Source organism: Delphinapterus leucas, chromosome 17 (genome assembly GCF_059928025.1).
Source record: "Delphinapterus leucas isolate spDelLeu-1000000601 "Yukka" chromosome 17, BTC_Dleu_Yukka2, whole genome shotgun sequence".
NCBI classification, from domain to species: Eukaryota; Metazoa; Chordata; class Mammalia; order Artiodactyla; family Monodontidae; genus Delphinapterus; species Delphinapterus leucas.
In genome coordinates this window covers 49358853-49385180 of record NC_143145.1, presented here as the reverse complement: position 1 = coordinate 49385180, position 26328 = coordinate 49358853, and the positions used below count along the sequence as shown (strand labels likewise).

Sequence of the window (26328 nt, the reverse complement as noted above, 5' to 3'; positions counted from 1 at the left end):
GAAGTAAGTCAGAAAGAGAAAAACAAATACCATACGCTAGCACATATATATGGAGCCTAAGAAAAAAATAAAAAGGTCATGAAGAACCTAGGGGCCAGACGGGAATAAAGACACAGACCTACTAGAGAATGGACTTGAGGATATGGGGAGGGGAAGGGTAAGCTGTGACAAAGTGAGAGAGTGGCATGGACATATATACACTACCAAACGTAAAATAGATAGGTGGTGGGAAGCAGCCGCATAGCACAGGGAGATCAGCTCGGTGCTCTGTGACCACCTAGAGGCGGGGTATAGGGAGGGTGGGAGGGAGGGCGATGCCAGAAGGAAGAGATATGGGAACATATGTATATGTATAACTGATTCACTTTGTTAAAAAACAGAAACTAACACACCATTGTAAAGCAGTTATACTCCAATAAAGACGTTAAAAAAAAAGAATTAAGAGGTTTATTAATTATGTATTCCTGTGTAACAAATAGTCCAAAAACTTTAGCAGCTTAGAACAACAGACATTTATTATCTCACAGTTTCTATGGAAACAGATATAGGAAAACAGGTGCAAGTTAGCTGGGAGTGTCAAAGCCTCAGGCTCCGGCTCTCAGGCAGGGTGCCATCAAAACATTGGCAGGGCCTACAGTCATCTCAAAGCTCAACTGGGGGAGAGTCCCCTTCCAAGATTGCTCATGTTGTTGCTGTCAGGTCTTGTTTCTTTGTCACATAGGGCTCTCCACTGGCTCCCTGAATGTCCTCATGACATGGCAGCAGTCTAAGGTGTTGAAGCCAGAGAAAGGAAGATACAGTCCTTTATTATTTAATCATGAACGTAACATCCATCATTTTTGCTTTTTCTATTTGTTGGAAACTGTCACCAGATCCAGACCACAGTTAAGAGAAGGATAATACACGAGGATAAGGATCATTAGGAGCCACCTCAGGAACTGTGTATCTATGAGGGATATAGAACAACTTTTTCTATGTATTTGACTTGGAGTGTGTGTCCCCTAAAAACTCTTGAAAATGTTTATATTTTCAAATTTATCTTTTATGTTGTCTGAAGTTATTACTGTACTCAGGTCTTCCCCATTCTTAGAGTACTTTCAAAAAATTAAACCCTAGGAAGATTTCTTATGCTATTTTTATGGATTATTTTTGTATTTAAGTATTTTAGCCATTTGAGCAATTTGGAAGTTACAAAGAATGAGGTATGGATTTTGCTTTATTTTATCCAAATAGTGAGCTATTTGTCTCAAAAATATGTATTTTTACATATAATAATTCAGCTTCCCTTTCCCGGATTTGAAATGCACAATGGCAGAATTTTACCCCATTCTACTCAAAATAAATAGATTGCTCCTCAAATCCTTGTGATTTCTTATAAAATTTTCTTTTATAATCTTGTGATTATAAAATAGGTATAACCTGTGAGAACAAAGCTTGTTCTGAAAAAAATCATCTAACTCTTCATATCACAGAATCATTGTTCTAAATCTTTATATATATGTGTGTGTGTGTGTGTGTGTGTGTATATATATATATATAGTTTATGCCATCATGTATCATATGACTTATACTCTTAAGGACTTAGTTATATGATCCATGTAGGTGTAAACTGTATCTACTATATGAAGCAGTATTTTGAAACCATCAGCAATCACTTGATTTTGGGACTGTGAGTATATACTCCATAGTCAAAATTAGAAATTAATATTTTCTTATGACAATTAAAATTATGTGTGTAGATTCTTACTGCTACTCACTCAAGACCTAGGACTGCGGAGGAGCTGATCTATCAGGTTTTCTTGCTAGCTATCTGTTGCCAGTTACATACTTAATAATTGAGAACATAATTCACTTCTTTCAGTTTCTCAAAATCCTCCTCTATACAACCTCCCTTTGAGCTGAAAACTTTCCATTCAGTAAAGTGGGTTACTTTTGTCTGTAGGAACATGGTGGGTTAATGATGGCATAACAGCTCTCATAGTTTCTTGGAAAGTCTTGCATCTACTGCCACCCTGTGAAGTGGCAGGGTACGCAATACCTATTGTATTGTTCTCAGCTTCTTATGAAAATCTAAAACTTAAAGAGTTCTGTTTCTTATTCAGTTAAACTAGTTGTCTGTATGATTCTTATTGTTGTTATAGTTACCTTGTTATATTTACCTTGCTTTCTGGCTATCAATACTTATGTCATTTCATCTGACTATTACTTCCTTGAGATCATACTATATTTCATAAGTTTTGTATGCTCTGCAGGGCTTAGCACAGTGCCTTGCACAAGATAGATAACGAAAATATGTTTTGAATGAAGTAAATCATAATGCACTGGTTGGTGTATTTTGTGTGTGACTGAAAAAAAATTTTTTTATAGTAAGCATACATGATGTTTGGCTGATGCCATACATTTTCACTTAATTCATTGTCTATTTTAACTGAAAATATTTTGTTAGAATATAAGGGAGTTTAAACTTTTATTTGGAAAGAGACATAATTTCTTTGTAGCTGAAAACTTCAAAGGTTTGCTAGTGGTAGATTATCCTTGCCCGATATAATTATCCTATGTAGTTAGAGACTATACTATAAGACATTACCATACAAAAGTTCCTTGACTGTAAGGCTGTTTTCTTTGTTCACACATTTTCTCTCCCATGAAGTAAGGTTGTGATACACATAAAGTTAATATTTGAGAAATGACTACATTGTAGAGCTTCATTGGTGGTGACATTGGTCAATCACATGAAATTTATTAGAATTCTAGATGAACTCAATGTCATCAAATTCCAGTTCAATCTAACACTGACTTCCAAAACTGTGCCCTTCTCTCAAATTTCATGACCACATCCATAGTGCTGCATTATAATATTTCAGCATGTGGACAAGTGCAGAAATCATGCATACAGTGCTCACTTGTTATAAAAATTCAGAAAATAAATCTAAATACCAATGAAAGGAGAAAATAAAATCAACTATAACTTGATCATTTAGAGATAACATTTTAGTGTTTCCATCGAGATGTGTTTATTTGCATATAATATGAACCTGTCATATAGATATTCAATTTTTCACTTAATGTGTCATGAACATTATTTTATGTCAACCATGTACCGTGAACATTGTGTACTAAATATGCTTTTTAGAAATCAAATTCAGTGGCTTCATTAGAGTGGAGAGTAGCGTATTTATTTTACCAATCCCTGATTTTTGACAATTTAAGCTCTTTCCAAATATTTACTATTATAAAAATTCTCACAATAAAAATTCATGTGCCTAGGTTCTTACACACATACACTATTATGATATTCCTGATGTACAATATTGCTGTATTTCTTGCAATTACTGTATTTGTTTATATTAAACCCCACTTTTCCTGACTCTACCATTTCAGTCTCCACATATCATCAGAGTAATCATTTCACAATGACATTTATATGCCATGCCTCAGTTTAATCGTCTTCAGTGGGTCCCCATTGCCAGCCTGCATATCTAAAAGATCAAAGCATCCTCCTAGCCTTTGAATTCTGCCTCTTCCCAATTAGGATCTCTTGATTTTTAGCTGTAGGCTTAGTTCTCCAAATTCCCGGAGCAAATCCTGGTGATTTTATACTTAAAGGCATACAGTCCTCAAAAAATTCTATTAAAATTCAGAACCTTCTCCCAATGACAAAACAAAAAATGTAGATAACTCCACGATGAAGCAGAATTTGGGTCTCACTTAGTGATAAATTCAAACTGTCATTTCAAATAGACATGATTTGGCTGATGTGAGCATTTCACAAAATAAGTGGTAAGAAACAGTTTTGTAAAGACAGTAGTACACAGAGGAAGCGTTTAATGTTATCTTTTACATGTGAAAGCAGAAACTAAGGTTCAGAAGAATAAACTTACTTTTCATCCTGCTTAGCTACGCAGTCTCTTTCTATGGAAAGCAGTAAATATTTATTATAGGTTAAAGGCAATGAAAATAATGGACCTGTAGCTGGCAGCCATGCCAGGTAGTTCTTGGCACTGACAACATTTACCATATAAGCAATGACTGTCAAATTTAAAGAGCAAACACATTTTCCAGGAAAAATCATTTAATATTCATTTGCCAAGCACAGGGTATATTCAATTTGAGGGTTAACACTTAAAAAATACAGACACGAGGCAGAAAATATTGATTTTAAAAGAAGAAAAGGGGGAGGACATTTAAAAATCCATTTAAAATTAAAACTTTTCACAGAATCTCTAAAGTGGATCTAATAAATCCTGTGTCTCATATAAGAAACAGGCTTATTTCTGCTGTCTCAGATCATTTTGCAGACCCTTCGTTTAAGTCATGGCAGCTTAGCCAGTCTGGCAAAGACTGAAGGAGAAGGAAAACGTTATTTATAGGCTTCTTATAGGATATGAATTGCTCTTATTTCTTCATAAAAATTCTATTTAAAAAAATTTTTATTACTGTATTTATGTAGCCCACCATACAAGGGGCTCAAAAATACCACCACTCCACACACACATACACACCCACCAAAGTGAATTGGTATGAAACGGGGCCCATAATTTGTGAAAGAAAGGATCTGGCCTCAGCTTGGATCCAATTAGGATTAAATCCCACTCACTACCACCTGGAAATAAGAAAGCAATGAGAAGAGATGAAATGAAAGTAATGAAAGTAATTAGAGAGAGACAGAGACAGAGAGAGAGGGACAGAGACAGAGAGAGGGAAAGAAGAAGGTGAGGGGAGAAAGAGAGAGAGAGAGACTCTCAAGCTACAAAAATAGAAGCCATTGCCAGTCTAGTAATACCTGGATAAAGACAGTTAATAGACATTATCATAGGAATTCATCAAACTAGACACATAATGAAGAATCTTTAAAAATGTACTAGAAACAAATACAGACTAGGTGGAAGTCAATTTTATAATTACACAAAATTCTATCCCTATAATGGATAGAACACTATGGTATAAACAGAATTTAAATCAAAACTAATATTTCTGAATACTAGCTTGAAGAAAACATTACATATATTATACTTTTTAATTCTCAGAGATTAAATTTTATTTTCACTCACTCCTCACATTCAATTAAGCACAAAATCCTGTTCATTTTACCCGCATAACATCACTAGAGTATTCCCTTTCACTCCATTCCTTCTACCATATTTCCACTTCAGGGTTCTATCATCTCTCATTCAGAATATTAAAATATCTTCTGAGTGGAACTCCTTATCTCCTGTCTTGAGCACTCCTAACACATTCTCTACATTGAAGCTAGAAAAATCTTCCTAAAACTTTGTATGTTTTCATGTAATATTCCTCCTTAAAATTTGTCGGTAGCATCTTTTTACCTTCAGGATGAAAAACATCATCTATCCTATGGCATCCATGTCCTTTCACAACCCAGGCTTTGATTACCCTGTCAGCCTCATTCCTCACGCCCATCTCAGATTCACTGCCCATGTGCCATCTCTGCCAAGTCATCTGCAGTTCCCTCAAAACCGTCAGCTCTTTCTCCTCTGAACACTTGCTTATTCCATGCTTTCTGACAGCAGTTATTTACCTCAACATTTTGCCTGGGTAGCTCCTGATTATCACTTTGGCTAACCTTAGGTTTCTTCTCCACTAGGAAGCCTTGCATAATGATTTCTAGTTCAGATTTGTTATTTCCTTTAGAGAGTTCCATAATATTATCATGTCCAATCTCTCATAATACTTAGTAAAAGTGTTACAGTGATTTCACTTGAGGTCATGGACATACTGAATGATCAGGAATGAAGAAAGTACCAAACACTGAAAGATGTTTGAAAAGTACTCACAAAGGGAACATGCCAGATAAAGGCAGTATCTGTCTATATATTATAACCTGCCCTAAGCATTGCCGTGGTGACTAACATAACGGTGTAGGTGGGAGATTTTGAGGCTTTAGGACAAGTTAGTGGAATAAGAGTCAAGACAGAAAGAAATAGTAAACAATGTAAAACAAGGAGAATAAAGAAGTCATACAACTGTGAATTAAAGAATGAAGTAGGAACTAGAAGAAAACTCCAACAGATCCGCTTTGGTGAAAAACAGGCTTGTTGTTTTCTTTGCAAGATTATGTAATCTACACAGTGGCCTTTCATGCACCACTCTTGGGAAAATAAGCTACTTTTTCACATTTTAATGAATGGAGTCATTTGTTTTTCATACCTCTCCTATTCTGATCTTCCAAAGGTCATAGAGTCTTCATCAAATATTTTAAACTATAAATATCTAACAAATTAAAATAGAAATGTTATAGGAAATAAAAAATCTTTAATAGGAATCTTGCTTATACTAGCTAATGAAAGCAGCATACAGACTGAAGTATTACCAAACAATGAATCCCATCAAACTGCTAATGGAAAGCCTTATAGCAAAATAATAAAAATGGTTTTTGAATGTGGTGTATGGCTACCAGTGGCATCATGCTAATCAAAGCTCATATATGCCCACAGCTCTCCACAATTTCGTACAAACTCTTACCCTAATTTTGTTTCTCAGTCTTCCCTTACATATTTGTTTTCACTTACATCTATTTACTCTCTCATGAGCAGAATCTGAGTTGTCCAGTATTGATGCCTTTGTTTACACAGTTGTTTCCGCATAGAGTGCTATCTTTATCTCTCTACACATCTCCAAATGGTACTTGTATTCAAGGTCTAATTTAAATCTTACTTCTTTCATAGATAATTTCTTGGCCAATGTCTATTGAAATGCTATCTCTTAGCTCTGAATTATATTAGGATTTATCTTTTCATTTAGTGTCCTGCATTAACGATAACCAAACAAAAATGAGATTAAGTCTTTCACATTACTTGTAAACTGAGTCTAAAGGCACACTAAATGGCTAATTTAAGAATATTTTAGCAATCATAGTATTATTATATTGCTTACCTAGATAATTCTGAAAAGAAAATCATTCATGGATGCACATATTCTGTTATATAGTTTTATAATGAACAAATTATTTTTAAAATATTCCCTTAAAGCAGTGAGCTGATTGCTCTGTGTGGAGCAGATGCCCTGTCATTCCTTAGTCAATCTCTATTGAAATGAGTTTTTCCTACTCTAAACTATGGTGGACTTATCATCTCTTATTTACTCGTCTATATTAGCTATAACTGTGCAAACATGAGATTGTAAATTGAGTCTAAAGACATCTCCAAACAAATGGTTCAAAAATATTTTTTAGTAACAGTAGTATTATCAGAATAAGTATTACTTCTTGAAAAGATTCTATGAAAGGAATACCTTCAAGCTTTATGCATTCTGTGAACATTCATGTCATTACTTGACTATTTTAAAGGAATTTTCCCAAAGCACTGTTATGTATACTTTACGAAATTAAGTCTTATGGACCCCTGCTTGCTCCCTAGCCCTGCTGAGGCCCTCTGCCTCAGTGGGGAAGGTTCTTTCTCCCTTTGAGTTCATGCAGCCAAAATAAAACCGAAGCTGAGATTGAAGCAGCTTTATTCAATGGTCAGAGAATGGAGAAGTAGAAACTTAGTTCACGAATCAACTTCTCACCTTAATGGTGAGAGGGATTTGCTTTTAAGGAATAAGGACGATGAGGGTAGGAGTGAGACTAATGACGGTGAGGCACGTGCATTGGTTTTCTGGGAAAGAAGCAGGGCTTCCCTGGAAATGGGGTACCATCCCTTTTCTGTCCTTTTTTGCTTTGTGACATCCGGTCATAGTCACCTGTAGGTGTGTCATATAGTATACTATATAGTAAAATCAGCATAAAATGAGACTCAGGGTCTGCTGGAGGTCAGATTCGTAGCCATTTTGGTTTCAGCTGATTCTAACCAGTTTTTTTTTTTCTCTTCCTATAACTTCCTTTGTGTCCAGACCCTGTGACTTAAAGATATACGTTAGTTCCTGTTCAAAGGAGGGATTGGTGAGTTTTGAGCAAGGGTCTGGTGGCAACTCCGGTAATACATAGAGCAGAGGCTCTTTCTCTAAATATTAGCCAATTGACTGGTAAATTTAATAAGGGTAAGCACTAAATTGAAAGGTAAAAGGCCACTTATGCCTCATCACGATAGAAGGGATTTGGGTGTAAAAAGCATTAAAACAAAGTTGTCCTTAGTACCCCTAGCAATTCACTGAATCCCAGACCTGAAAATGGTGGTTATTCTCCATTATGTGTGAAGTGTTCCAGTTGGTTTTACTGGAAGAAAGCTGAAAATTTAGAGTTTGCTCTGAACAATAAGCAAACAATAAGCAAAATAAACCAAAAAAATCTTAGTCATCTATGTTTTGAATAGGTAATATACTTATATGTTTCAAAATTCAAGAATTACAAGAATGCATAAAGAGTTTCTCTTCTTCTCCCTGCTCTTCAGCCACTTAATATCCCAACTGTGAGGCACCCAATTATACCAGTTTGTGAGACCTGTTTTAATTAAATTTATATTTCCTAAGCTGAAACAGGTCTGTATTTGCCTCATGAAATGTAGGTCAACAAGACAGTTATTGAGTAGCACCTTTGCCGGGAAGGTTCCTGGATACTCTGAGAAAGAATTATAGAGAGGGCATGCTAGGGGATATCTTAGTGATACTTAATATACTAATTCCTCCTCCCATTAAGAGTATGATGCATTCTTCCTTCTCTTGTGATCCTATTATGTGTTGGCCACTTTACTACAGTTGGTTTCATTATCCCTACTTTATATATGAGAACACTAAGGCTCACATAAATTAATAGTTTCTATTGGTCATACCAACAATAAGTAGCAGATTTGGAGTCAGATTTGAATTGCAATTGTGGGACTCTAAAGCCTTGTTTTTTCCACTCACTGCTTAATCAGAGAAGGAAAATTCTTGAAGTCAGATTTCAGGAAGAATGAATGGGAAAACAGAGAAAGCCAAAACAGTTTAAAAATAGGTTTTTATATTAAAAAAATTAAAATGTAAAACAGCTTTTATAGACATATTACCTAAATTACCCATAGCAAATTTCAGTTACAAAACAGTTACACTGTTTACACAAGGTATTTGAACAACCTATCAGACTCACCTACTCATAAGGCGTTGGGAGATTGTTGAGGAAGGTCCTCTCTCATGGGCAGAAGTCAGGTTACAGAGAATAATTCACCAATCACTAAAATAAGAACATGTTACAGCACATAAACTTATTTTTCTTTTGTGATCTCAAAGAACAATGCAAACATTATCCACACCAGAGCCCAAGAAGTACATGTATCTGTTATTCCCACTTCATAAGTGAGGACATAAGACACCCTGTGAGTCAACTGCATAGCCCAGTCCTATGCTCAGACTACATAAATACTGCTAATGTTAACATTCTAGGAAACAAGTGGAAGAAAAAATGTGATGCAGTAATGCCAGAGTGTTGCACTGTTCCTTATGGCTTCTTTGACGGCAGAATTAATTTCCTACCCGATTTAGGGAAGAATTTTAGATTATGAAATTGTTTATGAGCACGAAAGGGAGCTCCCTTCATTTCTTGGTCCCAAATGGCACAAAACTTAGATAAATTAAAATCTTGAGAAGCAGCATCCAAAATGGGAGGATCAGTCTCCTTTAAAATACCTAAGGAGTCCATCTGTGCTAGATTTCCATATATTTTAATAGTTGATTCTAAAATACATCTACCCTCTCTAATCAACCGCCACCCTTCAAAGTTGACTACATACACATAATTTCCCAGTAATTGCTCCACAGAATTCAAGACCCAGGGTAAATATACCCTGTATATCACTAAATCAGGATTATGGTACACAAAAAGCGGGAACAATTTCTAGAGGTGTCTCAAACTTACTGTGAGATCTAGCCCATCCAAGCCTGATCGCAAGAGAGCAAGTAAAAGCCACAGGCAGATGAAAGTCAATACCATTAGCAGGGCTGAAGCTGAGGAATTTATCTGCTGTTGGATACTGACGGCCTCTGGCTAATCAGGCATCTAGCATGATGTATTTTCACTTTAGATAGAGGGGGAGGAGAGGAGAATGTTGCAATCATGGATGTTAACTCACTAAGAATTGAATGCAGGGCCTAGTTAAATTCCTATTGGAAGGAAAATACACAAGACTAGTGACTAGACTCACTGATTAATATATATGGTTGAAAGGTTTTTCTGGAAACAGGAACTAATCTAGCCTTCCCTTGAAATCTGGACATTGCACTAAACTTGTTCCAGGATGGGAGAGACATTCAAAAGTTTTGGTCATTTAACAGCTTTCTGATTTCCGTTTATTGTTAGCAAAAATAATACAAGTTTCCTCTAGAGACAGGCTTCCTTCCCTGTGACGGTAAGAGGAGAAACTAAATTGAGTTTGATATCTAAACTTTCATGCCTACATGTGTAAACCAAAAACAACAAAAAGCCCAAACCAAAACGTCCCAGACTCTACAGCAGTGCTGTTCAGTAAAAATATAATGTGAACCACATATACAATTTGAAATTTTCTAATAGCCACTTAAAAAAAAAAAGTAATAGCCACCTGTGGCTAAGAGCCTACCTATTGGGCAGTGCAGCCCTAGAATTCGAGTTCAAAAAAAAAAAGGGAAAAACAAAGCAAACAGAACCCAATTTCAATAAAGAGGACGTTTAGAGTTGGGCTGTGATCGCTGATTTTTGGTGTCTGGAGAAAGGAGGCCCAGGAGTAAGATAAAAAGGAGAGGGCAGTGAAACGAAGCGTGATTGCTGCATCTCCAGAGAAGCCTGCTCTCCCCACCATGTTAGCCCAAGCGTTGAACGGCTGCCTAGAGGTGACGAGGTGTGCGGCCGATTCTAAAGGGTCACCGTCGTTTGGGCTTGAAAGCCCGCTTGCCCGGGATTAGAGCCAGTGGCGTGGGGAACGCAGATTTCGGGGCTCCGCGGTGGAGCCGCCAGGGCGCCCTACCTGTCGAGCAGCGGGGTGTGAATGTGCAGGTGTTTCACGGCCACCTGAACGCGCCAGTCTGCGTGGCGGGCAGAAGACACGGTGCCGGACGCGCCGCGGCTCAGGTAGGGCAAGTCGGCGAGCTTGTGGTACGGGAGGGTGAGCAGGGCGCTGCAGATGGCCTCCTCGTTCATGGTAGCGGGTGTCGCGAGCACTCAGGCAGCCGGTCGATTCCGGAAGTGCCCGCCGCTCCCCCGGCTCCACCCCCTGCGCGAGCCGGGTCGGCAGGCCCTACAGCCTGCCGGACATGAGGTCACGAGGCCGTCCATTCTCCGCGCAGCCCACGCCAAGCCGCTGCTTATCCGGAGCCGGAGCGGACTCTTCTCTTCTAGAGACTGGTCAACTCTGCGGCGGCGGGGCGCACAGGGGAGAAGCTTCCTCTCTCCGACCTGGCCCTCCCAGGTGCTGCCTGCCACCGGAGCCCGCCTGTCAGAGCTCCACCATCCCCAGACTTCTCAGGCGACGTCAGCGGCGGATGCCGAGGCGGGGATGAGGGCCACTGGCCCGCGATCCTCCCAGCAAGGCTCCGGCCTCGGCCTGAGGCCCGAGATCTCTGCCTTGTGGCGCCCAGATGACGTGTGCCACACCGGCGGGGCTCGGGCGGGGGCTTGGGAGTGGGGAAGTGAGGCAGGGGCGCTCAATTTGTCTTCTCTCCACCCAACCCACTAGGTTGGAAAGGTTTTCTTTTGGGGAAATTTCCTCTTCGCAGCTCCACAGCCAGTCAGCGAACCCTCCCACCCAGGAGGAATCGCCTCTGGTCCCATCGGCGCGTCTTCCGGGAGTCACCAAACACCAGACAGAGGTAGTGGGGTGGGTGTGGCAGCTGCCATTTCCTGACTCCAAGCCTGCGCGGAAAGCCCTTTGAGGACGTGCAGTGGTGACTTACTAGGGCTCCGCACTCCTCAGCCCGGTGAGTCAGGTAGGGGTGTAGATTCACTTGCTTGTCTGGACTCCAATCTAACCTCACTTCCAACTACTTTAGTCGTGTGGGGGTGGCTGATAAGCCCTGTCAGAGTTTAATCCTGTCTAAACGTTCAGATGTTTAGTTCCTGTTGGGTGCTTCTCTACTAGGGACCTATTTTTCTGACTTTTTTTTTCTCTCCTGACGTCCATAATTACAGACACAGATTGAAAAGTAACCTTGAGAGAGTGCTTCCCTTGATTCCAGGTAAGCCTGCAAACATTACTTTCTTATAGATCTGGGAAGAATGCGGTGTTTAATGCCAATCAAAAAAGACTGCAAAGATCTTTTTACCTTAAACAAACACTTTTCTACACCAGAAATGATTATTTTGCAAAGTGTGGTGCAAATATTATACACAATACCAAGTCCATGCTAGGCATTTAATGAATTCTAAAGCAAAAGTAATAGGGAATGCCTGACTTCAATCAGGGATTTCTGCCTACAGAAAATCAGTGCTTCCTGTATTTTTGTATTGCCTGAAATGAGAGTAGCAGTGTTACATTTTACAATAAATGGAAGCTGTAATGAAAGAATGTTTTAAAATTTGATAATTTAAAATAAAATACTTAGCTTTAAAGATATGGTCTGATAATCTGTGGTTCATTCCTTAATAAGCTTTTTGCTACAAAAAGTGCTCAGAAAACTTTTCCCATTCATTCATTCATGCAGTCAGTTTACAAACTAAGAATTCTAGAGAAAGAGAACAAAAATTAAGAAGGGAGGAAATGATCAAAATAATAATTCAAGAATTTCTTCCAGGACCAAAAGACAAAGATGTTCATAGTTAAAGGACCCACCAGCTACCCACAGTGAATGAAGAAGGACCTATGTTAAAGCACACCATTAAAAAGATCAGAACACGAAGAATAAAGAGAGGATTTTAAAAGTTTTTAGAGGGAAGAAGCAGGAATAAACGGATGGGAATTAGAATGGCATTGGGTTTCTCAACAATAACTTTTATGCTAAAACACTACAGTGAAATTTCAAGTTTTGTAAGACAATAACTTCCAACCTAGAATCCTGTAGTCAAACTATCCATCAAGTGTAAGAGTAGAATAAAAACATTTTCACATATACAAGGATGAAAACATTTATTTTCCATGCATCCATCCACCTTTTTTTTTTTTTTTTTTAAGGGAAAGTTACTAGAGGATGTGCTCCAACAAAACATGAGAGCAAGACAAGAAAGAGAAAGACATGGGATCCAGAAAAAAGGACCAGGAGAATGTGAAGGGAAATGCCAGGGTGAAAGATATGTGGCAGAATTAGAGAGCAATCGTTTTCACCGGAGAAGGAAGATGGCAGACTCCAAGAAGAAAGACTGGTTAGTGTAATTGAATTTATTTAGATTACTAGTTTTGAGTATTTGGGTAGTTACATTGATAGATGTTTGATAGATCTAATGAAATACGTGATAAAATTCGAGAGAGAACTTAAAAAATATAAGCAAGTAAAAAACAGAAGCAATTATTAATTCCATGAAAACTAAAAATTAGACAAGAATGGAAACAGCGTTTCTCCAACTGTTGTGTGGTGAAAATTCTAAGACTTTTTAGAGCTTCTGAAATACTCGTGTATTATAAACCTCGAAGGAGAGAACATGCAGCATAGAGCACTCTGAAATTTATGTATATTTTTAATCACATTACTTTAAAATTTTTAAAAATTAGTATTCACATGGTTCAAAATTTAAAAGTGTAACAGACAGATAATTCAATAGAAAATTAGGCAAAACACCTAGATACTTCACACAAGGGTATATCTAAATAGCAAATAGTACATGAATGTGAAAAGGTGCTCGACATCATCAGTCATTAGAGAACTACAAGTTAAAACCACAGTGCAATATCACTACACAAATACAAGAATAACTAAAATTAAAAGGACAGAATATAGCAAGTGTGGGTGAGGTTTTGTAACAATTGGAGCTCTTGTACATTGCTGGTGGGAGTGTCAATTGGTACAATCAATTTTGCAAACTGTATGGCAGTACTATTAAAATTGCCGTTATGAGGATCCTCAGCAATTCCTTGCCTAGGTATATGGACATGCATATGCATATACTAGAAAGTTCATAGTAGTGCTATTTATAATAGCTTCAAACTGGAAATTACCCAAATATCCATACATAGTAGAATGGGTAAATGATTTGTGGCCCATTTACACAGTGGAATACTAAACAGCAATAATAATCAGCAGTGTACAATATGATGAATTGCACAAATACAATACTGGATGGAAAAGCCAGACACAGAAGAGTATACATTTTATGAGTCAATTCCTGTTAAGTACAAAAGTAAGCAAAACTAGCCTATGCTTTTAGAAATCAGGATAATGTCTGCTCTTGTAGAGTGGTCATAGTGACTAGAAGGGACAGGATGAGGCCTCTGGGGTGATAGAAATGTTCTGTTTCTTGATCTAGGACCTAGACTCTTGGTGCCAGTTACATGGGTATGTTCAGTTATGAAAATTCTTTGAGGTTACACAATGTGCACTTTTCTGTGTATATATATGTTATACTTCAATAAAAGGTTAATAGGTTTAAATACAAAATAAATAATATATGTGGGTGTATATTATGTCTCTTACTTTTATTTAATTAGTATTACAGTATATACCTGTTCACCTTGCTTGTCTTTCACTTAGTAATCTATTTCGGATATCTTTCCATACAAATGCATATAAAGCTTTCTCATCTTTTTTTTTTTTAATGATGGATATGCCATAATTTACCCCTCATTGGTGGACACTTAGCTTGTTTCCACATATTTACTATTACAAATTATGCTGCAATAAGTAATCATATATGTCATTTCATACATGTGCAAGTGTATCCATATATATGCCCTAGAAGCTGAACTGCTGGACAAAAGAGTTATGTTCGTTTGTAATTTTGGTTTGTATTGTTGAATTGACCTTCACTGAGGTTGTTCCAGTTTTCTTTTTCTGCAGACAAATGAGAGTGCTGTTTCTCCACACACCTTCTTGCATTTCTTTTCGAGATAGATAGTATAATGTTGATCTGCTGATTCCTGTATTTCAGTGCTTTTAAAGTCATTTAAATGCTAAGATTCTTTTTATTGCAGACCTTCTAAATATCTGGCTTCAATTTGCTTATCACAACATCAAACCTTTAGCTTTCATGATAGTTTCACCATTATAGAGCTAAAGCTATGTATTCTTAGTGATATGTACATTGTTTAATTAATGCCCATAATGAATGGCTAATGACAGAAAACCTAAATAATACTAATGCTAAACTACATCAACTAAATGAGAAACAAAAAACATGAGAATAATTATGCAAATTAGGCTAAAAAACAAGCCTCACACCTATATGTTGAATTCATCTATTCAAAATTCTGTAGAATCATATTAAGTCATATTTTCCATTTACTGAGAATAAAGGTTATTTATATCTGCATGTGCTATTTTAGGGACACGGTAGCTTGAAATGGCATGCTTGAAATCTCTCATAGTCTGTTTTTTTGTTTTGCTTGTTTTTTTAACTTCAGTGCCTTTTATTCCTGTAAGTTCTTTATATTTATTTATTTTTCTAATTTTTTTAAAAATTAATTTTTATTGGAGTATAGTTGCTTTACAATGTTGTGTTAATTTCTGCTGTACAGCAAAGTGAATCAGCTATATGTATACATATAATGTCCATGGACAGAGGAATGGATAAAGAAGATGTGGTATATATATGCAATGGAATATTATTCAGCCATAAAAAGGAATGAAACTGGGTCATTTGTAGAGACGTGGATGGAGCCAGAGACTATCATAAAGAGTGAAGTAAGTCGGAAAGAGAAAAACAAATATCATATACTAACGTTTATATGTGGAATCTAGAAAAATGGTATAGATGATCTTATTTGCAAAGCAGAAATAGAGACACAGACGTAGAGAACAAACGTATGAACACCAAGGCAGGAAGTGGGGAGGTGGGTGAGATGAATTGCGAGATTGGGATTGACAGATATACACTATTGCTACTATGTATAAACTACGTAACTAATGAGAACCTACTGTATATAGCTCAAGGAACTCTACTCAATGCTCTGTAGTGACCTAAATGGGAAGGAAATCCAAAAAAAGAGGGGATATATCTCATAGTCTTTAAAATTAGAAACAAGACAGAAAAGTTGAAAAATAAACCCCTTAAAAAAGTACAAATGCAAGAATTAAAAACATCTCATATTCTAATTTTTTCTATTTTTTGGTCTAAAAGCATCTGGTAACCATTGGGGGAAAATGGGTGAAGGATATGTGGGACCACTCTGTATTATTTTTACAACTTCCTGTGAGTCTATTATTATCTCCAAATAAAAAGTTTTAAAAAGTTGTACCTGGGTGTATTACAACAAAGAGCCACAAGAATTATAAAAAGGTATGTAAAGGAGAAGTAAGGCTTCCTGATTCTTCAGATCTCCAGTTCACCTCCCCTAAGACAGCAAATAAACTTAACAAATATTATGTGCCATAATGCTAGGTGCTGGAAATACAGGGATAACAAAAGACACATGGTCTCTGTCCTTAAAATGCTTTTAGTGTTCTAAGGGAGATAGAACCTAAGCATACAATTACAGTAGAGTGTGATAAATGTTCTGGTAGGGAAGTCCAGGGCACACTCAGAAATTAGGAGAAAGAAGCCTGCATGGTAATTTAATGAAGAGAGGTAAGGCAAACTGCCCAAAGTCATAGAGTTTTTAAACTACAGAGACATGATTCCTGCACAAATCTATTTGAATTAAAGCTCATATTCTTTCTGGGAACTGCTTGCTGTGTCACTAGGGTATTACATTTTCAGTTTCACTTTATATGATGTCTCAGGAGAGGAATTTAGTAGCAAGAGGGAATTTCCCAGCTACAAAAAGACAGTGATGGACAAAAATTTATTATTAATGGACATTTCATGGGAAATTCCATTTTCTTTTGACATTTTAATTGGCAGGTTTCCAAGAGTGTGGAAAGGTATGTTACCAGTAGCTCAGTCTGCATTTAAAAATTTTAGCTCCTGAATTAAGCAGGATATTTTGCTTTTTCAAATGTCTTCAGAACTCAAAATCATTTTCTCCAGCTGTCACTCCTAGCTTGTAAGCAAAATATACTAAGATATATTTTTTAGGCAATACACACACACACACACACACACACACATACACACACAGACAAAGCCACACTTTTTTTTTTTTTTTTTCTGCTTTAGGCAGTGGCTATATGAAAGAGATTATAAGTTCAGCACCCTTTTTAGTATCCTTTTTTGGGCAAGTATAGACCAAGTTGTAGAAGAAGGCAGAGCTTTTCTTATTGTAGTAGCCAATATAGTGTAGGTAAGGAGTCCCCAACCCCCGGGCCGCAGACTGGTACCGGTGTGCAGCCTGTTAGGAACTAGGCCGCACATCAGGCGGTGAGCGGCTGGCAAGCGAGAGGAACTTCATCTGCAGCTCCCCATCGCTCCCCATCGCTCGCCATCCGCCCCACCCAGTCCGGGGAAAAATTGTGTTTCACAAAACCGGTCCCTGGTGCCAAAAAGGTTGGGGACCACTGGTCTAGGTCATAACAGCGCCGGCTGGTGCAATTTGGAATCGGAAACATGACTGAAGCAGGGGTCCAATGTCAGCAGCTGAACAGGTTGCCAGAGAGAACTCTAAGGTTTATTGGGAACTAAGGAACACTCAGGAAGCTTCTTTGACTTAATTTTTATAATTGTAAAAAGGAATAGAAATGTCTGCCCTGCCAGGGAAACCTTGTTGCACAACTCCTGCCAAGGACACTGTTCACACTGGGGAGGTGCCATTCACGTGGAATACGTTATGAATGGGCCCCCTAGAGTTGTGCGATGTGGAGGCCCTATAGCCTACCTGTCTCCCAGGATTGTTCTGAGAGACTCAAGTTATACAGTGAATATAAAAGAACTTTATAAGTTATAAACCTGTCAATCTATGTAAATAATAATAATAATAGTTATTTTCCTGGCCAGCTCTGCCCTTCAAGCAAAACATTCTTATCTAGTTTAAGAAAGAGAAAAGCAGCCCTTATTAGCTGGGAGCTGGCCTGGCACTCCCAATGAATCTGTGGCATTCTCCTGTTCAATATAAACACTTTCATAGAACATCAACGTCAGACAGGACTATTTTGTCACTGTAGTGGAGCAAGAAAAAATAAGACCACTTCATTATCATGTTTGAACAGACAGAGGTAAAAACATTGTTCAAACCACAAAAATGAGCAAACATTGCCCTTTCCTGGCTAATAATAAGTGCCTGCTTCTTCTTTACCAATTATAGCTTTATCTCAATTTCATTATTCTCACTGTCTAGATATAAATTATTGAGATACCTGATCAGAGAATCACTCCTGCTTCCAGACAGCATCCAATGCAGGGAAGATACCCGTTTCCTTGAATGCTCCTCAGAATCACCTACAAGAAGTCCAAATCCTATGATAAATTATTTCTAACATCCTCTTACTGAGATGTCCTGATTCTTCATGGTACACATAACTCCTGCTTGCAATGAGTCAGTAAACCCAGATTTATAGAACTGCAGATGTGTTCCTGGTGGTCTTTGGATAGAGGACATTGGCAGATTCATAGAGCAGTTATTATGAATGCTCTATGGAGCCCTCACTGTCTGCATTTCAGTTAAAGAACTGGCTCCTCTAACTTCTCTAGGGACTTAGCTATGGTGTAGGTTCTTTTTCATAGCCCAGAACTCCTGAGGAAGAGATTCTGGTTGGCCATAATATCCCCCTTCAAGTCCTTTGTGGATTATGGGGATATGGACATGAGGTACTGAATTTCTAAAACAGCAACAACAACAACAATATCGACAACAGCAATAATAACTAAGACTTATAGGTTAAGAATCCGCCTGCGAATGCAGGGGGCACGGGTTCAAGCCCTGGTGCGGGAAGATCCCATATGCTGTGGAGCAACTAAGCTCGTGCACTACAACTACTGAGCCAGCTCTCTAGAGCCTGCAAGCCACAACTACTGAGCCCACGGGCCACAACTACTGCAGCCCACGTGCCTAGAGCCTGTGCTCCACAGCAAAGAGAAACCACCGCAATGAGAAGCCCACACACCACAACAAAGAGTAGTGCCTGCTCGCCGCAACTAGAGAAAGACCGCGCACAGCAACGAAGACACAATGCAGCCAATAAATAAATAAATTTATTAATTTTTTAAAAAAACAACCTAACACTTATATAATGCTTGCTACGTGTCAGGGACTCTTCTAAGCAATTTCCATAGAGTCACTCACTTAGGACACCAACACTGTGCAATAGATGCTCTTATGACTCTAACTTCGCAGATGTAGAAACTGAGGCACAGAGATGTTAATTACTTGTGTAAGGTCCCACAGCTATTCAGAGGCATAGCCAGCAATTGAACAAAGGAAATTATGTTGCTGTATTCTGAATCAGTTCAGCTGTTCTCATGAAGTAATAGAGTACTGAGAGATGGAGTGTGAATGATTTGGCACCACTCAACACACTTTTATATGAAGAGTTATTTTATACGTGAGCAAGGATATCTTTTAAAGGAGTTCAGTCTAGCAATCTTAAAGTGTTGATGTGTCTCTTTAATAATAGTGTCTGTTAGGAATCATTTAAACTTTATGGAAGTAACGCCATTGGCTATAATTTGCTTTTTCTTTTACATATGAACATTTTAATTCGGCATTTATTGACTGTCTATGATGAGAATGGCTCTTTGGTATGTAGTATGGGACAAAAGCTCTACATTGCTATCTACAGAATAAATAAGCTCTACACTGCTGTCTACAAAAGTGATGACTAAAGTCTTTATATACATCATGATGATTTAAGTCTTTATATACATCATTTTTATCGTTTAGAAATCTTCCTTATTATAATAACAACTTGGAATTGGAATATAATTGGCATTAACTGATCTGATGCTAGCAGAAAAATATGGGGCTTCGGCACCCAATAGAGTTAAAAGTCTCCTTCTTCATTAATCTATGTGCATGACCTCTTTGGTATTTTGTAATCTCAGTGAGTCTCATTTCCTTCAACTATTAAATAGTGAAAATAATACTTTTCTTAAGGGTGTTAGGAGAATTAAATAGGATAATGTGCATAAGATTATACCCAATAAGTATTAGTTTTCTTTCTCAAAGTAAAATATTTGGGCCTTGCCAATTTTAGTCTAAGTGAGAATTATCAACTTTATGATTGTCAAGGCTGGGTTATGAATAGTGAAAAATGACTTAAAAACTGTGTAGCCATGCTGTTGTTTCAAATGTGATCTCTATGCAGACATGGACCGTATCTGTTTTGTTCAACAGTGCCTAGGACAATGAAAGTGATAATAATACACCTACTATCACCTTAGACTGTGGAAGGATGTTATGGTCAGTAGAAGACTGCAATTCTTGGGTGAAAAGCATGCAGAATTCTCTAGTGTGCTCATTTCAAGTTTTTGTGTTTTCACAGTTACACGTTCATGTTTAAAAATCATTATAGTTCACAAAGGTAAATAGTAATAATAATATTATGACATCTATTATGACAAAAGTACAGGATTTTAAAAAATCTTTGCAGCCAATATTCTGATAACTCTCTGAGTCTAAACTGTATCTCTAAACTCTTAGACTGTAGTCTAAGTAGAAGTAATATATTCTTTCACCTATTTAGAAAATTAAAGTATTATTAAAGAAACCACGTACAACTGAATATGTTGGATGGAAGATATTTGATTTCAAGCATAATTAGGTATTAACTTAAGTTTATTCCTTTTAGTAGATTTAGTGAAAACTTAGTCATCTGATTGAATGAATATATCAATCTTCTTTAAAAACTTATTATGAAATAGATGAAAGAAGTATTAAAATTGAAATACTAATTTCTCACACATAAAAATGTTTTACATTCTACCAAATACAATATCATTAAGACAAGCTTGTGTTGTAATTATTATCTCTATTGAGATATGATGGGGCTAATAAATGATATTATAAAGACAGGAAGATTCCAAAAAGAAAGGGAAGAAAAAAGATAAGCTACTATGTTACCAAACCTACAAGTCAGGTAAGATACTTCTCTTCCCCTAGGAAGGAGTACTGGCCTGATGAAGGAAGGGGAGTGGATGGTACAGCGAGAGCCTGGGTACGTTATTCCAGTGAAAGAACTCCTCCTGGAAGAAAATACGTGGAATGAGGGGATGGTGGTAAGTGTTCTCCCCAACAATTCCCATTTTAAAGATGGGGAAACTAAGTCTAAGAGTAGATTGACTAGCTTCAAGTATTACAAGTAAAAGGTGATAGAACTGGGAGTAAACCAGATGGTTTATTTCAGGTTTATCAGAGGGCCCTTATTAATGAGGTACACGATATAGTATCCTAGAATCACAGTAAAACCAGGACCTATACATGTTAAAAGTTAGAGCCGAATATCATAAATTTGCAGCTTTCTTTATATTTGCTTTGTGATGAGGTAATGAACTTATTAGAATAAAAGCATTGTATATATTTTTATTTAGTGAGTACTCAAATGGTGCATACATCTGAATTAAATGCCTGAAATATCTCAGTTATTAAGAAGCTATCATTGGAAACGTAGCAGAGTGTACATATGTTTATGCACGCAAATATTTAACAGAAACACAGTAAAGAGGTTCAATTATATTCATGCTGAAGTATGGAAGTTACCAGAGAGTTAGTGAACGAGGAATTTAATCACTATTATTTTGTAGAGTGTAAATGATTGAGAAAAACTTACAGAAAGAGGTGATCTGAAGGTCAGTTCAAAGGAGAGAATCATTTTTCGTTGTTTCCAGAGAGTTTTTGGTACATTTTAGAGAGGGCTACAAAATCCAAGAATGAGAACCATGTCCCACCAGGACAACTGGTGGGTCTGCATGTTGCAAAGAAGCAATAGCATGGTGAATGAAGTCTGTACCTCACTACACTCTGGGCAATAAAATGTTTTAAGAGTCAGGTTCCATAATATGAGTTTGTAACATCTTACCTATAATTTGTGGGTAGATGGGCAAAGGCTTGGCCTTAATCACACATATAAAAACACGTTAACAAGATCATGTTTGGTTTTAACCCCAGTCTCTATTTTCGTACCTGCATTGCTTATCCTTACTGAAACTTGCTTTCCTCATCCGTAAGGGAAGTACTTTATGAACTGTGACATACTAATTAATTTTAGTTTTGAATCATGGCTCTTCTTTAAGGTTTTCTTTGTTCTAGTTTAGTGTCATTTGAGGGTGAGCACTGCACAAGGCACATATAGAAAAACACAGGGTATTTCCTGCCTTCCAGGAGTTTCAAGAAAAGAGAGAACAGTTTTTAGAGGCTTAGCACTTATTCCACTCTTGCATGTTTCCCTACTAACACGGTTTCTAAAATTACTCATCTGTGTGGAGCTCAATAAATATTTCTCCAGTAACTAACATAAGACAGGCAGATCAAATAATTAGATGTAACACTTTCATTCATACAATATAGCGTGTTATCTTACAGATGAAAATTGGCAACATGTTCAAAGAGTAACCAAGCTGGCTTTTAGGATCTAGCTGTGTCAGTCAGTTTTGGTTTATTATCTCTCTCCTCTGCCTGCTGTATCTTGTATTTATTTATGTCATCTTCATGTATAACTTCTAAACTATAAGAGCTAGCCACTATGGCTTTGAATGTAATGAAGTCACAGTATGATGAAGGAATTGTTTTCTAATGCAACTCTCCCTAAACCTCAAAACATTAGAATAATTCTGTAGTCCTCCATTTGTCTCAGTTACTGCTCAGAGCGCTAATGCAGCAGGTTGTGTGCCTGGGCAGTATGGGGTACTTGCTTTCACTGCTGAGCTTTCTAACACTACAAATAAAACATAGATTATTCAGAAAGTACAAAGGTTCAACATCTTCCCACAAAATCGTTGATGAAGTTATTTCATTAATTAGCTCTTAAAAACAAAACAACTGATAACAACAGGATACCTATTGATTTATGAGGTAAACAATTTCCTTTGAAAAGATAAATATTGATGCCAATACACTGGTGATGAAGTGGAGCCTAGGGGATGAGGGGCTCCTCATGTGGGGATGAGGCCAGCTAGCAGGCATTGTCTGAGTCAGGACCTTGAGCTGGGTCAGGAGGTATAGACCTTATAACTCTCTTATTGATCATTGATCCTGGGGGTGAATGGCAACATCCTGTGAGATTTCTGAGTCAGTTCTGAAGTAGGTTCTCGTTCGAGTTGGGCAAACATGTAAGAGCAGTATATAATTGCTTGGGCACCAGCCCAACCTGGAGTTGATGCTTAGGATGAGGTAGGTAGACAGAGACTAAAGGATCAATTTTTTAAACCAATGAGAAAATTGCTGAAGTTGCTCTACTCAGGGCAGGCGTTGCGGGGTGCAGAGTACAACTGAGGAGTGGTTTATCCTTAATTCTTAAGTGTGCTAAAAGTAGAGGTGTAGTTTTATTATATGGTATTTTGGGTCAGTAATGATAGTCGTACATACATGTCTGCTTCTATATGTTACTTATACATTATATATATTACATATGTGTATCTATATATGACATTAGTTCATACATGTACATTGTATAAAATTTAGAAGAATCAAAAGGGGTATAGTGAAAAGTTAGTCTCTACCCCTTTCTATGCCTCCCAGCCACCAATTTCCCTCCTGGAAGGTGAATTACAATTGCCAGTCTCTCACTTCCTCCTTTCAATGCTCTTTGTTCTAGCCGATTAATCTCCCCAAGCCCAAGGGCTCCTGCTCAGAAATTTTCCAGCTTCTGCATTTTCCTGTCTGGTTAAATTTAACCTTATTTACCTATCTTTCAAAGCCTCAATGTTTTATTTATTCTTCTTTAATTTCTTTTGTCCAGTTCTCCTAACAAGCTCCCTATGTCTCATTCCTACATGTACTTGTTCTCACTTCTCATTCATGATCTTCTCTCTTCTCTAGTCTATGTGAAATTTGTGCTTCTTTGAGACTGAAGTCAGACCCTATTTCTTCTGACTGCTCCACCCATCCCCATTGATTTCCTTCTTCTCTGAACTCCTAGGCATCTACAAAGTGGGTTATGCTTCAGTATCCCAAAATGATGCCAAAATATGTTAAATAAAATATTAAGTTGCATTATTTGGCTGGAACTATATAAATCCAAAGAGGCAAAGAGGTTAGCTCAAAGCTATCAGCTGTTACAATTATCTTTGATTAATGAAAAAAGTTAACATACAGAATTTTTCAAAATATGGTTCTTGCGGGGAAAGAGAAAAAGGAGTACTTGCTGGGGAGAAGTTGCAAACCACTAACTGTACACACATCTAGTACCTAATTATGTAGTCAAGTGGTTGAGAGCATGAACTTTGAAGTCAGGCACACCTAGGTTTGACACTCTCTGATCTTTTGGAGCCTTGGTTTCTCAACAAGGAAATGAGTTAGCAGGTAAAGCACTCAGCACAATGCCTATTGTATGGTAAATGTTCAATAAATGTTATGTGTTATTGTTGTTGTTAAATCTTATTTGCTATTTTGTAAGGTTTGTCTCCTGTGTTGGGCAGAATAGTTGACCCTCTTCCCCCTCCAAATGTCCACATCCTAATCACCAGAGCCTCTGAATGTTACCTTACATGGCAAAAGGGACTCTGCCGATGTGACTAAATCAAAGATATTAAAATAGGGAACTTATTCTGGATTATCAGGTAGACCCAGTATAATCACAAGGATCCTTTATAGATGGAAGACAAAGGCAGAAGATTCAGGGAAGAAGAATCCGTGTCAGAGTTAGAGTGATTTGATGTGAGAAGGAGTCAACCTGCTGTTGCAGGCTTTGAAGATGGAAGAAGAGCCAAGGAATACTGGCATCTAAAAAGAAGCTGGAAAACATAAAGGGATTGTCTCCCAGAGCCAGCAGAAAGGCTTTTAGCCCAGTAAGATCTGGTTCAGATTTGTGAGCCCTAGAATTGTAAGATAATAAGTGTGTGTTGTTTTAAGCCACTAAGGTAGTGGTAATTACTAAAGCATCAATAGGAAATGAGTGCACCTCCCCAGCTGAAGACCAATTTCGTAAAGCTCATAGTGTCCAGAGTAGTGCGGGATGGGAACATAAATGCAAAAATTGGGTCTACTGAGGGTTCCAGCAGAGAGGCATAGCAACTTGTAAATTGCCCTTTATAGTGAAGAAGAGGAAATCAGAGTTAGCTACAAGCCAGGTCTCTTTCTAAATGTGGATTTCCATTACAATATAAATTGAAAATACTGGGGAAATTCCCTATCTCACTGCCCGGGAAAGATGCCAACAGGCCATAAATTCACCTATACTCCAGTCAGGTTTTCCCCCTAAGTGTCCTTGCCTCCCTTACTTACTGCTAATTTACAAGATCAGTAATAATCACTATCACGCACTGGGTGCACAGTCTGTGTCAGGCATTGTGCTAAAGGTTTGTACACATTATCATATTTAATCCTCACAAAATTCCCATGGTGGTAAAAAGAAATGTAGTACCTTGTTTTTCAAAGTTCAGGTCATGGGTCTCAGTGGAAGTTGAAATCAGTTTGGTGAGGATTGACAAGGAATTTTAAACAATAAAATACAGTAGAAAAATACCAGTGTACTGCATAAAATGAATAAGTATATTTTCATAAAATTTGGTTTCAATTATACATATAACAAAGACTCTCAAGTTACAGGTGAGTCTTAATTGATAAAATATATATGTATTGGGTTGTGTTGTAGAACATATTTCTTTTTTTTGTTTTTTTTTTTTTCCTTGCGGTACACGGGCCTCTCACAGTTGTGGCCTCTCCCGTTGCGGAGCACAGGCTCCGGACGCGCAGGCTCAGCGGCCATGGCTCACGGGCCTAGCCGGCTCCGCGGCATGTCGGATCTTCCCAGACCAGGGCACGAACCCGTGTGCCCTGCATCGGCAGGCAGACTCTCAACCACTGCGCCACCAGGGAAGCCCTGTAGAACATATTTCTTATAGTGGGTTACATTAAAAAAATTTTAAACCCACCAGTAAAGTGGTTAAGAGTACAGGCTCTGGCAAAAAGGTTACCTTGGTTTAATCCTAGTTCTTTGTCTTACCAGCTCTGTGATCTTGAGTGGGTTACTTGTTCTCTCACACAGTTACTTTGTCTCCTTGGGTCTCCCCTCAAAGGGTCTTTTTGAGGATTAAATGGATGAATCTAAGTAAAGCAGTTTGAACGGTGCTTTAGTAGCAAACACTCAGTTACTGTTACTTTCCCAATGTTACCTGGTTAGCAAGTGGCAGAACTGGGCAGATTCCTGTTCTGTCTGATAAAGTTTAGTCTTGAGTTTGAAATCAAAGGTAATTTCAAGCTGACTTAGGTGTCCCGTCAAAACAAACAAAGAACAAAATAAGTCTGCCTTTACAATAATTTACCAGCAAATTAAAAAGATGGGAACCCTCATCTTCTCAGGAAGTTGGCCTATGTT

At 37.7% G+C, this 26328-nt stretch overlaps 2 long non-coding RNA genes across 8 annotated transcripts in view; one reads left to right on the top strand and one right to left on the bottom strand.

The window, feature by feature from the left end:
- Positions 1–497: 497 nt before the first annotated feature.
- LOC149746982 (uncharacterized) lies at positions 498–10998 on the bottom strand. Its single transcript, XR_016388408.1, has 3 exons — positions 10872–10998; positions 9023–9106; positions 498–766 (listed from the first exon to the last, which is right to left on the bottom strand). It is a non-coding gene; the product is annotated as an uncharacterized LOC149746982 (long non-coding RNA).
- Positions 10986–26328, top strand: part of LOC149746981 (uncharacterized) — a 27493-nt gene continuing 12150 nt past the window's right edge. The window contains exons 1-7 of one of the 7 annotated variants that reach the window (XR_016388407.1): positions 11021–11820; positions 12032–12078; positions 13011–13198; positions 15504–15669; positions 20193–20258; positions 20341–20379; positions 20958–21073. This is a non-coding gene — a long non-coding RNA (uncharacterized LOC149746981). Of the gene's footprint in view, positions 11821–12031; positions 12079–13010; positions 13199–15503; positions 20380–20957; positions 21074–26328 lie in introns of all 7 variants that reach the window. The other 6 variants (XR_016388401.1, XR_016388405.1, XR_016388406.1 and 3 more) reach the window with 6 other exon arrangements.